Genomic DNA, 12431 nt, shown 5'->3' on the forward strand with positions numbered 1-12431 from the left:
TTGGAGGACCCACTGGAGGCTTGAGGAACAGCAGGGTTGGAGGACCCACTGGAGGCTTGAGGAACAGCAGGGTTGAAGGATCCACTGGAGGCTTGAGGAACAGCAGGGTTGGAGGACCCACTGGAGGCTTGAGGAACAGCAGGGTTGGAGGACCCACTGGAGGCTTGAGGAACAGCAGGGTTGGAGGACCCACTGGAGGCTTGAGGAACAGCAGGGTTGAAGGACCCACTGGAGGCTTGAGGAACAGCAGGGTTGGAGGACCCACTGGAGGCTTGAGGAACAGCAGGGTTGGAGGACCCACTGGAGGCTTGAGGAACAGCAGGGTTGGAGGACCCACTGGAGGCTTGAGGAACAGCAGGGTTGAAGGACCCACTGGAGGCTTGAGGAACAGCAGGGTTGAAGGGCCCACTGGAGGCTTGAGGAACAGCAGGGTTGGAGGACCCACTGGAGGCTTGAGGAACAGCAGGGTTGGAGGACCCACTGGAGGCTTGAGGAACAGCAGGGTTGGAGGACCCACTGGAGGCTTGAGGAACAGCAGGGTTGAAGGGCCCACTGGAGGCTTGAGGAACAGCAGGGTTGAAGGACCCACTGGAGGCTTGAGGAACAGCAGGGTTGAAGGAACCACTGGAGGTTTCAGGAACAGCAGGATGGAAGGAACCCCTGGAGGCTTGAGGAACAGCAGCTTTGAAGGAACCACTGGAACCACTTTTAACGTTGTATTTATCCTAGATTTTTCAAGCAGCTGGATCTCAGATGATTCTTAGAAACTATAGGAGGAACCAAACAGGGACTGGTCTCCCAAAGCCTGCATAGCTAAAGTGATATGGTGATTTTCCAAAACCCAGCCACACAGCAGCAGCAACACAACAAACAGACACCACATCAGCTGTGTTGCAGATTATTCTTTGACAAGTCTAAGGGGAAATAAACTGATCTCTAACCCTAAGGGAGGAATCCTGATCTTCTTTGATCAGTAGAATTAGATCAGACAGTAAGATGGGAGGTGGTGCTGGGTCTGTCTAGAATACCACTGGACCACCGGCAGGGAGGGTAATAGATATTCTAATGGCCATCTCTAAAACGGTGATAGATATTATAATGAGCATCTCTAAAACGGTGATAGATATTATAATGGGCATCTCTAAAACGGTGATAGATATTCTAATGGACATCGCGAAAACGGTGATAGATATTCTAATGGTCATCTCTAAAACGGTGATAGATATTCTAATGGACATCTCTAAAACGGTGATAGATATTCTAATGGACATCTCTAAAACGGTGATAGATATTCTAATGGACATCTCTAAAACGGTGATAGATATTCTAATGGTCATCTCTAAAACGGTGATAGATATTCTAATGGACATCTCTAAAATGGTGATAGATATTATAATGGGCATCTCTAAAACGGTGATAGATATTATAATGGACATCTCTAAAACGGTGATAGATATTCTAATGGACATCTCTAAAACGGTGATAGATATTCTAATGGTCATCTCTAAAACGGTGATAGATATTATAATGAGCATCTCTAAAACGGTGATAGATATTATAATGAGCATCTCTAAAACGGGCATCAAGCCAAGTTGTTTTCTCTCTATTAAATCTCAGTTTACATCTGAACCTCTTTAACTATTGATTAAACCAACTCCAACTCAATAAATCACAGTCAGTGTTGCTCCCATAACGGGTTAAATATGGAGAAAATTACACCAGTAAATAAATAATAACAAAAACAAGTTCTAACAAGCTCTTCAGATCAGATTAGTAGACCTCCTAAGATGTTCCACTTTGTGGACTTGGGTTCTTGTCTGGCCTAGTTTTTATTAAATTTTTTAAGACCTGTGTCTGACTTTGTTATTACAGTATTTTAGTTTGTGACAAAATGGTAAAAGAGCAACTGTCTTCCTTCCCAAGGTTCTGAAGTGAACAAGACAAAGACCGCCTTGTGTTTGTATTGACTACTGAGTGCCTGAGCAAAACCCTCTGAAGTGAACAAGACAAAGACTGCCTTGTGTTTGTATTGACTACTGAGTGCCTGAGCAAAACCCTCTGAAGTGAACAAGACAAAGACCGCCTTGTGTTTGTATTGACCACTGAGTGCCTGAGCAAAACCCTCTGAAGTGAACAAGACAAAGACCGCCTTGTGTTTGTATTGACCACTGAGTGCCTGAGCAAAACCCTCTGAAGTGAACAAGACAAAGACCGCCTTGTGTTTGTATTGACTACTGAGTGCCTGAGCAAAACCCTCTGAAGTGGCAACATGTATATTAATGTGGATCCATCCCCATGATGACCTTCCTCTCATCCTGTACAGTCTCTTTGAGACATTGAACCACAAATCCTCCTCAGTTAAGCACCAGGGTCGAGGTCAGTTCAATTTCAACTCAAGCAATTCAGACAGGAAGCCAACTGAAATTCCAAGTCGAATTCCAATTTTAGGCTAGTCATTGATAGCTAGGCTTGGTTTCCATCATGAGTGTCCACCAGATTGTTTTCAACTGTCATGTCTTTCCTTATCAATGCAGATTAAGGGAAGGAGATGAGGAAAGGGCAGATTAAGGGAATGAGGAGAAGGCAGATTAAGGGAAGGAGACGAGGAAAGGACAGGTTTTTAAGCAATAGAGACAGAGCCCTGTTCTTAGGCTGTCTCTATTCACTGCTGACACATGGCCTCAGTGCCCCCCCTCCCCTTTAAAAACAGTGTGTGTTCAGAATAGCAATGAGCAATTAGCTCTGGCTGGGCTCAGGCCTACGAGACCTGAGTCAACATCCGTCCACTAGCTGTTTCTGGCCCAGTCACAGTCAGAGTGTGTTGGACCCACAGCTCACCATACTGTGTAGGTGTATTGTTAGAACACCTTCCACTACAGCACTAGTCTGACTCACACAGGAATACAGTATGTGTAAAGGTAGATGTTAAAAGAGTACCGTGAAAATAGATGACATCCTGTCAGGGTTATCCTAACACCACAGTGTGTATGTATGCATGGTGATATAATATCAATTTAATCACCTGCATCATATGGAAACCTTGGAAAGCTGAAAAGCTGATATGAAATATATCTTGGGCGCAGGTATTGTAACACATGAAAAATATGAAAAACACCTCCCTTGCACCATATTGAAGATAAACAGAAATGTGGGAGTTGAACATCCTGATTAGCAGATTACTATTTTATATAACAGAGTAATCTTCCAACAGGAAACAGTATGGGTCTATTTCTAAAATAAAACCTACGCAGCCTGAGTTGCACCAACCATGCTGTACACTGCCTGCGTCCAAAATGGCACCCGAAGGTAGTGCACTATACAGGGCTCTGGTCGAAGGTAGTGCACTATACAGGGCTCTGGTCGAAGGTAGTGCACTATACAGGGCTCTGGTCGAAGGTAGTGCACTATACAGGGCTCTGGTCGAAGGTAGTGCACTATATAGGGAATAAAGAGCCATTTGGGATGCACAAACTGTGTCAAATCACCATCCTTCTGATTCCTGCAGTTTAAATAGAACCAAACTAAAGTAGGTTAAGGGATGTTTTACACACTATTCTGCTTCACTAGAGACAGATGGGGTTTTGTTGAGTGTCTAGGACATTTCCTCTGAGACACATACTGTATACTGCTGCAGCATGGGTTCCAATCAGACACACTGCTACACTCTCACATCTATCTATCTCGCTCTCTCGCTCTCTCTCTCTCTCTCTCCCCAATAGTGCAGATCCCCATATGCCACTAGGATTGTCCTCCTGTCCCCATGCTCTGTGATATTAGAGAGAGGCATCATCAGGAAGTGAACAGATAATGATGTCAGAGGAGATACCCATCTCACTACCAACAGTCTAGTCTCCACCACACACACACACACACACGTCTCCACCAGAAAAATCCAGCATCAGAGACCAACATTAACCCATCGGCGGCGTCTGGTGTCCGCCATTGGGCGGCAGCAGTAAATAACAATAGCGAGGCCATATACAGGGGGTACCGGTACAGAGTCAATGTGGAGGTTATATACAGGGGGTACCGGTACAGAGTCAATGTGGAGGCTATATGCAGGGGGTACCGGTACAGAGTCAATGTGGAGGCTATATGCAGGGGGTACCAGTACAGAGTCAATGTGGAGGCTATATACAGGGGGTACCAGTACAGAGTCAATGTGGAGGTTATATACAGGGGGTACCGGTACAGAGTCAATGTGGAGGCTATATACAGGGGTACCGGTACAGAGTCAATGTGCGGGGCACCGGTGTCGAGGTAATTGAGGTAAAATGTACATGTAGGTAGAGTTATTAAAGTGACTATGCATAGATAATAACAGAGAGTAGCAGCAGTGTAGCAGCGTAGAAGGGGGGGGGGCAATGCAAATAGACTGGGTAGTTATTTGATTAGCTGTTCAGGAGTCTTATGGCTTGAGGGTAGAAGCTGTTTAGAAGCCTCTTGGACCTAGACTTGGAGGTAGCAGAGAGAACAGTCTATGACTAGGGTGGCTGGAGTCTGAACATTTTTAGGGCCTTCCTCTGACACCGCCTGGTATAGAGGTCCTGGATGGCAGGAAGCTCGGCCTCGGTGATGTACTGGGCCGTACGCACTACCCTCTGTAGTAGAGGTCGACCAATTAATCGGCATGGCTGATTAATTAGGACCGATTTCAAGATTTCATAACAATTGGTAATCTGCCTTTTTGGATGCCGATTATGGTCGATTACATTGCAATCCACGAGGAGACTGTGTGGCAGGCTGACCACCTGTTACACGAATGCAGCATAAAAAGGACCTTGTGGCTGCAAGGAGCCAAGGTAAGTTGCTAGCTAGCATTAAACTTATCTTATAAAAACAATCAATCTTCACATAATAACTAATTAACTACACATGGTTGATGATATTACTAGGTTAACTAGCTTGTATAATATATATATATATAATCAAAGCTGTGCCTGTTAATTTATCATCGAATCAAAGCCTACTTCAACTTCGCAAAACGAATGATGATTTAACAAAAGCACATTCGCGAAAAATGCACATTCGTTGCACAAATTGACCTAACCATAAACATCAATGCCTTTCTTAAAATCAATACACAGAAGTATATATTTTTAAACCTGCATATTTAGTTAAAAGAAATGCATGTTAGCAGGCAATATTAGCTAGGGAAATTGTGTCACTTCTCTTGGGTTCAGTGCAAGCAGAGTCAGGGTATATGAAACAGTTTGGGCCGCTTGGCTCGTTGCGAACTGTATGAAGACAGGATTTCTTCCTAGCAAAGACCGTAATTAATTTGCCAGAATTGTACACAATTATGACATAACATTGAAGGTTGTGCAATGTAACAGCAATATTTAGACTCAGGGTTGGCACCCGTTCCGTATTTCACTGAAAGAATAAACGTTTTGTTTTCAAAATGATAGCTTCCGGATTTGACCATATTAATGACCAAAGTCTCGTATTTGTGTGTTTATTATAATTAAGTCTATGATTTAATATTTGATAGAGTGATCTGACTGAGCGATGGTAGGCAGCAGCAGGCTCGTAAGCATTCATTCAAACAGCACTTACTGCGTTCGACAGCAGCTCTTAGCAATGTTTGAATCACACAGCTGTTTATGACTTCAAGCCTATCAACTCCAGAGATTAGGCTGGCAATACTAAAGTGCCTATTAGAACATCCAATAGTCAAAGGTCTATGAAATACAAATGGTATAGAGAGAAATAGTCGACGCGTGATAATTCCTATAATAACTATAACCTAAAACTTCTTCACTGGGAATATTGAAGACTCATGTTAAAAGGAACCATGTTCTGAGCAAGGAACTTAACATATTGCACTTTTACTTTCTTCTCCAACACCGTGTTTTTGCATTATTTAAACCAAATTGAACATGTTTCATTATTTATTTGAGACTAAATAGATTTTATTCATGTATTACCGTAATTTCCGGACTATTAAGCGCACCTGAATATAAGCCGCACCCACTGAATTTAAAAAAATATATATTATTTTGAACATAAATAAGCCGCACATGTCTATAAGCCGCAGGTGCCTACCGGTACATTGAAACAAATGAACTTTACACAGGCTTTAACAAAACACGGCTTGTAACAAAAATAAATAGGCTTTAACGAAACACGGCTTGTAGCAAAAAATTAAAAATTAGCAGTAAGCTTTAGTTGTCTTTTTGCACTGAGTCAATTCCTCACGCTGCTGTTTCCAACGTCTTATCATCGACTCATTAAGACCAAGCTCCCATGCAGCAGCTCTATTTCCTTTTCCAACAGCCAGATCAATCGCCTTCAACTTGAAAGCTGCATCATATGCATTTCTCCGTGTCTTTGCCATGATGAGGGTGACAAAATGACTACCGTAATCAGAATGATGGGAAGTTTGAGAGCGCTCGATTTAATCTAAACAGTAAACAAAAAAGTTGTTTGACCTTAACCCGTTCGGCAATTTCATTGGTCTAATGAAAGCTTCATGCTTCCAAAAAACTGAGCACATCACAGAATGTGTTTTTTGAGAAGAAAAAAAATTTGAAAGTGGGAAAAATCCATATATTAGCTGCGTCATTGTTTAAGCCGTGAGGTTCAAAGCCTGGGAAAAAAGTAGCGGCTTATAGTCCGGAATTTACAGTATATTAAGTTAAAATAAAAGTGTTCATTGTTCATTCATTATTATTGTAATTGTGATTATTACAAATATATAAAATCGCCCGATTAATCGGTATCGGCTTTTTTGGTCCTCCAATAATCGATAGCGGTATCAGCGTTGAAAAATCATAATCGGTCGACCTCTACTCTGTAGTGCCTTGCAGTCGGAGGCCGAGCAGTTGCCGTACCAGGTAGTGATGCAACCCGTCAGGATGCTCTCGATGGTGACGCTGTAAAACCTTTTGAGGATCTGAGGATCCATGCCAAATCTTTATAGTCTCCTGAGGGGGAATAGATTTTGTCGTGCACTCTTCACGACTGTCTTGGTGTACTTGGACCATGTTAGTTTGTTGGTGATGTGGACGCCAAGGAACTTGAAGCTCTCAACCTGCTCCACTACAGCCCTGTCGATGAGAATGGGGGCGTGCTCGGTCCTCCTTTTCCTGTAGTCCACAATCATCTCCTTAGTCGTGATCACGTTGATGGAGAGGTTGTTGTCCTTGCACCACACGGTCAGGTCTCTGACCTCCTCCCTATAGGCTGTCTCATCGTTGTCAGTCATACCACTGTTGTGTCATCAGCAAACTTAATGATTGTGTTGGAGTCGTGCCTGGCAGTGCAGTCATGAGTGAACAGGGAGTACAGGAGGGGACTGAGCACGCACCCCCGATAAGACGGCAGCCATCCCCTCCGGCGCCATCATTCAACATCATTACACCGCTTACAGTACAGTGAGTCAGTACATACTGTAGTCTACATAGTGATTCCCCAGGAGTCAGTACAAATTGTAGTCTAAATAGTGATACACAGTGAGTCAGTACACACCGTAGTCTACATAGTGAGTAAGTATACACCGTAGTCTACATAGTGAGTAAGTACATATTGTAGTCTACATAGTGATACACAGTGAGTCAGCACATACTGTAGTCTACATAGTGATACACAGTGAGTCAGTAGATACTGTAGTCTACATAGTGATACACAGTGAGTCAGTAGATACTGTAGTCTACATAGTGATACACAGTGAGTCAGCACATACTGTTGTCTACATAGTGACACACAGTGACTCAGTACATACTGTAGTCTACATAGTGACTCAGTACATACTGTAGTCTACATATTGAGTCAGTACATACTGTAGACTACATAGTGATACACAGTGAGTCAGTACATACTGTAGTCTACATAGTGATACACAGTGAGTCAGTACATACTGTTAGTCTACATATTGAGTCAGTACATACTGTAGTCTACATAGTGATACATATTTGATTCCAATTTGTGAGGGAAGGTGAAACGGGTGGGCAGAGAGTTGGATGCCCCCCAAAGGATGGTGAAGCACACAGAATCTGTAGTGAAGGGGTTCAGGCTGTATGACAGACTGGCTTGGTTATTTCTAACTATAAGACCTGTAATGACAGTGAATGGAGGAGGGCACAGAGAGGTGAGGCAGGTGGGGTAGAGACGGGGGGAGACGGGAGGAGGAGAGGGGGGAAGAGACGGTTAGAGATGGGGGAGGAGACGGTGAAGGAGATTGGTAGAGACGGGGGGAGGGGACTGGGGAGGAGACGGAGGAGGAGACTGGGGAGGTAGATTGGTAGAGACGGGGGGAGGAGACTGGGGAGGAGACGGAGGAGGAGACTTGTAGAGACGGGGGGAGGAGACGGGGGAGGAGACGGAGGGAGGAGCCGGGGGAGGAGACGGAGGAGGAGACTTGTAGAGACGGGGGGAGGAGACGGAGGGAGGAGACGGGGGAGGAGACGGAGGAGGAGACTTGTAGAGACGGGGGGAGGAGACGGGGGAGGAGACGGGGGAGGAGACGGGGGAGGAGACGGGGGAGGAGACTGGTAGAGACGGGGGAGGAGACTGGGGAGGTAGATTGGTAGAGACGGGGGGAGGAGACAGAGGAGGAGACTGGTGAATCCACGCTGGCTGTTATCTCCTACACACATCTCCACAGTCACACTGTAGCATACACACAGTAGCATATACACAGTCACACTGTAGCATACACACAGTCACACTGTAGCATACACACAGTCACACTGTAGCATATACACAGTCACACTGTAGCATATACACAGTCACACTGTAGCATACACACAGTCACACTGTAGCATACACACAGTCACACTGTAGCATATACACAGTCACACTGTAGCATATACACAGTCACACTGTAGCATACACACAGTCACACTGTAGCATACACACAGTCACACTGTAGCATACACACAGTCACACTGTAGCATAAACACAGTCACACAGGTCCTTACAGCAAGTTGGACAGACACAGCGAAGAGTACTGCATCACACAGACACACACACAAACACACACACACGTTAATATGTGCAAACACACACACTTCCTCAAACATAATCATCTCTGAATGTCAGTATGATGTTTCACTCAACTATAAGTCTGACTCATCATTATTGTACAGGGCTCATAGCAGACAAGGATGTTTGATGTTGCATGGCTGTAATGTTAGAACGTCATCTCCAGGCAACTTGCCGTTGCTAACTAAATATGCAATTAATATGAACAGCAGCATGCATTTGCAGAATTCAAAAGACGATTTTTCCGACTCCAAAACGGAAGAAAGGAAATGTCTTCAGGCAGTAATGAATAGGTTTTTGAGCACTGCATCGTAGTAATGTCAGAATAACTCACTTTGAACGATGTGGGCGGCACAGATGAACTGTATGGTGATATAGTTAGATGGAGAGAGAAAAATATCAAATGTCTCTCTGTGGCAGGGGCATTCATGTGCTGTAGTGTTTCAGTGGGGATTTGTGAAGATGTGCTATGGCATTATGACACAGTAAGATTACATCACAGACGGCCAACCAATCCTGGCCCAGATGTGACTCCATCACTCTAGCTAATGTCCTGTTGTTCTGTTGTGACCCGGCCTGACTCATCATTCTAGCTAATGTTCTGTTGTGACCCGGCCTGACTCATCATTCTAGCTAATGTTCTGTTGTTGTGATCCGGCCTGACTCCATCACTCTAGCTAATGTCCTGTTGTTCTGTTGTGACCCGTCCTGACTCCATCACTCTAGCTAATGTCCTGTTGTTCTCTTGTGATCCGGCCTGACTCATCATTCTAGCTAATGTCCTGTTGTTCTCTTGTGACCCGGCCTGACTCATCATTCTAGCTAATGTTCTGTTGTTCTCTTGTGATCCGGCCTGACTCCATCACTCTAGCTAATGTCCTGTTGTTCTATTGTGACCCGTCCTGACTCATCATTCTAGCTAATGTCCTGTTGTTCTCTTGTGACCCGGCCTGACTCATCACTCTAGCTAATGTTCTGTTGTTGTGACCCGTCCTGACTCCATCACTCTAGCTAATGTCCTGTTGTTCTGTTGTGACCTGGCCTGACTCCATCACTCTAGCTAATGTCCTGTTGTTCTGTTGTGACCCGGCCTGACTCATCATTCTAGCTAATTTCCTGTTGTTCTGTTGTGACCCGTCCTGACTCCATCACTCTAGCTAATGTCCTGTTGTTCTGTTGTGACCCAGCCTGACTCCATCACTCTAGCTAATGTCCTGTTGTTCTGTTGTGACCCGGCCTGACTCCATCACTCTAGCTAATGTCCTGTTGTTCTGTTGTGACCCGGCCTGACTCATCATTCTAGCTAATGTCCTGTTGTTCTGTTGTGACCCGGCCTGACTCCATCACTCTAGCTAATGTCCTGTTGTTCTGTTGTGACCCGGCCTGACTCCATCACTCTAGCTAATGTCCTGTTGTTCTGTTGTGACCCGGCCTGACTCATCATTCTAGCTAATGTCCTGTTGTTCTGTTGTGACCCGGCCTGACTCCATCACTCTAGCTAATGTCCTGTTGTTCTGTTGTGACCCGTCCTGACTCCATCACTCTAGCTAATGTCCTGTTGTTCTGTTGTGACCCGGCCTGACTCCATCACTCTAGCTAATGTCCTGTTGTTCTGTTGTGACCCGGCCTGACTGCATCACTCTAGCTAATGTCCTGTTGTTCTGTTGTGACCCGGCCTGACTGCAGCCAGGGGGCCACATCAATCCAAATGGCTCTGCTATTGAGTCAAGGACAAACATTTCTTTACCTTCCTTTATCCACTCTCATTGTGTATGCAGCGAGAGGCTGGTGGTGGCGTTTCAGACCCTTGAGAGTGGATCCAGTGGGAAACTCTTAGGGTAGGTAGCGTGAAACTGGAGGCCGAACTGTTTGCGGAGGCTCGCCTACATCGAATGCTAATGCGGCACACATCAATGGGCTCTTCTAAGGCCCAATTCTGCCAGGGGGCCCCGCGGGCCAGGGACATCAAGAAGCAGCCAGCAGAGAGACAAGCTCTACACAAACACAAAGGAGCAGCAACACAGTGCAGGTCCACACAGCCCACGGCCGGGTCCGAGATACCAAGTAGCAGCCAGCAACAAGCACTTCACAAACACATAGCAGCAGCACAACACAGTGCACAGCCCTTCAGCACTGGGACAGCAGCCACAGGACAGGAGCCATAGGACAGGAGTGGATCGGTGGTTTTACTCATGGTTAAGCTGTTGATCGGGGGTTTTACTCATGGTTAAGCTGTTGATCGGGGGTTTTACTCATGGTTAAGCTGTTGATAGGTGGTTTTACTCATGGTTCATGGTTAAGCTGTTGATAGGTGGTTTTACTCATGGTTAAGCTGTTGATCGGTGGTTTTACTCATGGTTAAGCTGTTGATAGGTGGTTTTACTCATGGTTAAGCTGTTAATCGGTGGTTTTACTCATGGTTCATGGTTAAGCTGTTGATAGGTGGTTTTACTCATGGTTCATGGTTAAGCTGTTGATCGGGGGTTTTACTCACGGTTAAGCTGTTGATCGGGGGTTTTACTCACGGTTAAGCTGTTAATCGGTGGTTTTACTCATGGTTAAGCTGTTGATCGGTGGTTTTACTCACGGTTAAGCTGCTGATCGATGGTTTTACTCATGGTTAAGCTGTTGATCGGTGGTTTTACTCATGGTTAAGCTGTTGATCGGTGGTTTTACTCATGGTTCATGGTTAAGCTGTTGATCGGTGGTTTTACTCACGGTTAAGCTGTTGATCGATGGTTTTACTCATGGTTAAGCTGTTGATCGGTGGTTTTACTCACGGTTAAGCTGTTAATCGGTGGTTTTACTCATGGTTCATGGTTAAGCTGTTGATCGGTGGTTTTACTCATGGTTAAGCTGTTGATCGATGGTTTTACTCACGGTTAAGCTGTTAATCGGTGGTTTTACTCATGGTTCATGGTTAAGCTGTTGATCGGTGGTTTTACTCACGGTTAAGCTGTTGATCGATGGTTTTACTCATGGTTAAGCTGTTAATCGGTGGTTTTACTCATGGTTCATGGTTAAGCTGTTGATCGGTGGTTTTACTCACGGTTAAGCTGTTGATCGATGGTTTTACTCATGGTTAAGCTGTTGATCGGTGGTTTTACTCATGGTTAAGCTGCTGATCGGTGGTTTTACTCATGGTTAAGCTGCTGATAGGTGGTTTTACTCATGGTTAAGCTGTTGGAAGGTAAAGAAATGAAGAGTGAGAACTCAAGTGTTCTTGTATCTTAGTCATTAACACTCTTTCTGGCCCTCATCCCCTCTCTCTCTCTCTCTCTCATTCTCTCGCTCTCCCTCTTTTCCTCATTCCCTCTTTCAATCTCCCACTCGCTCTCTCTTTCTCAAGCCCCTCTCTCTCTCTCGCTCTCTCTCTCTCTCTCTCTCTCTCTGTCTCTCTCTCTCTCTCTCTCTAATTCTCTCGCTCTCTCTCCTTGTCTCTC

General features: G+C 45.0%; 1 protein-coding gene across 2 annotated transcripts in view; it reads right to left on the reverse strand.

Moving 5' to 3' along the window:
* The window catches only part of LOC115197612 (contactin-1a), a 139354-nt gene that overhangs the window by 114323 nt on the left and 12600 nt on the right, over nucleotides 1–12431 (reverse strand). The window contains exon 1 of one of the 2 annotated variants that reach the window (XM_029759298.1): nucleotides 11707–11729. The exons of the other annotated variant lie outside the window; for it this stretch is intronic. The gene's annotated coding sequence lies outside the window, so the exon portion shown is untranslated. Of the gene's footprint in view, nucleotides 1–11706; nucleotides 11730–12431 lie in introns of those variants that run through there. 2 annotated transcript variants of the gene reach the window in all.

The sequence above is a fragment of the Salmo trutta genome, chromosome 7, assembly GCF_901001165.1.
Source record: "Salmo trutta chromosome 7, fSalTru1.1, whole genome shotgun sequence".
In the NCBI taxonomy this organism is placed as follows: Eukaryota; Metazoa; Chordata; class Actinopteri; order Salmoniformes; family Salmonidae; genus Salmo; species Salmo trutta.